The sequence below is a fragment of the Alligator sinensis genome, unplaced genomic scaffold (assembly GCF_000455745.1).
Source record: "Alligator sinensis unplaced genomic scaffold, ASM45574v1 scaffold168_1, whole genome shotgun sequence".
NCBI classification, from domain to species: Eukaryota; Metazoa; Chordata; order Crocodylia; family Alligatoridae; genus Alligator; species Alligator sinensis.
This window is the reverse complement of record NW_005842377.1, coordinates 653,334-654,593: the sequence shown is the minus strand read 5'-3', so window position 1 is coordinate 654,593 and position 1,260 is coordinate 653,334. Positions and strand designations below refer to the sequence as shown.

Genomic DNA, 1,260 nt, shown 5'->3' with positions numbered 1-1,260 from the left:
CTATTAAGATGTTTGTCTTCTAGCACCACTATTCCTAGTTTCCTGAATTTCCACTGCAACATATTAGAACAGTCTCTCTCTCTCTCCCTCTCTCTCTTTCTTTCCTTCCTGTCTCTTATTTCCTTGCATCTTTTCTTCTGCATAGATCTGAATCTACACTGAGATTTGAGGAAAGTAATGCTGGAAGGCTGGTATCCCTTCTGGAGCAGGATTAAGGTGACAGTACAAGTAGTTTGAAATATGGTGGTTGTAGAGTTGAACTATTATGTGCTGTTGGAAACCTCATTTTTCATTTATTTTAAAGTTGTGCCTTACATTATGTTTAGACAAACCTTAATTGATGTACAACTCAGTGGGGTTTTTGTATTCATTTCTCAGTGTTTCTTAAAGACAGAATTTTAAACAGTACAGGGTTTTCTTTAGATAGATCTTGTTCTGCAGCAAAGGAGCTGCTCTTATGTTAAGGATCGTGCTCGTAATTAAACATTTCCATTAGTTCAACAGCTCAGCTCCTCAAAATATAAGTGAATTTTTTACTTGGGTTCACTAACCTAAATTAGCTAACATGAATTAAAATGTCTGTGAAGGCAAGGTACCTTGCAGGTTATTAACCTGAGGTAAAACTTAGCTACCATGGCCTGAAAAACTGTTACTTTTGTAGCATGTCTTCGAGTTAAGACTTTAAGTCACAAAAAAGGGTGATAAGGAGAAGGACCCGCCTACTTTATGCATTATTGGATTTTCATGAATGTGTGTCCAGTGAAATAGGATTGTATTTAAATTCACCGGGGGTGTCCAGATGAGTGTGTATGTGTGCCTCTTGTGACGTCTCAAACCATTTTACCAGTTTGAGACGCCTCAAGGCAGGATAACAATGAAAAAATGTTCCCCGCGCTGCATATTTGCAGTGCGGGCTCAAAATTTGATGCTTGGATTTCCAGGGATCAAATAAAAACACCCCAGAGAAAAACAGTGTAGGGCACAGTTCCCCACCGTGCCCTGAGGCAGGCTGGGCCTCGGACCTCCAGAGACACCCTGGCATCTGGCCAGAGCATCTCTATGGTACCCCCTGCTGCCCTAGCACACTGCTTTTGCATGTGGGGCAAGCAGGAGCGGCATAAGGCTGTGACCCAGGCGCTGTCCTCGGTAAGTAGGGACTGGGGTGGGAGGGGTCTGGGGGGGGAGATGTAGATTCATGGGGGTTGTACGGGGTGGGAACCTGGTCGAGGGGTGTGGGCCCCCCACAGGACCCACAGCCCC

At 44.3% G+C, this 1,260-nt stretch overlaps 1 protein-coding gene across 1 annotated transcript in view; it reads left to right on the top strand.

Annotated features, from left to right (window-relative positions):
• Positions 1 to 1,260, top strand: part of DLGAP1 (DLG associated protein 1) — a 719,594-nt gene that overhangs the window by 136,599 nt on the left and 581,735 nt on the right. The window lies entirely within an intron of this gene.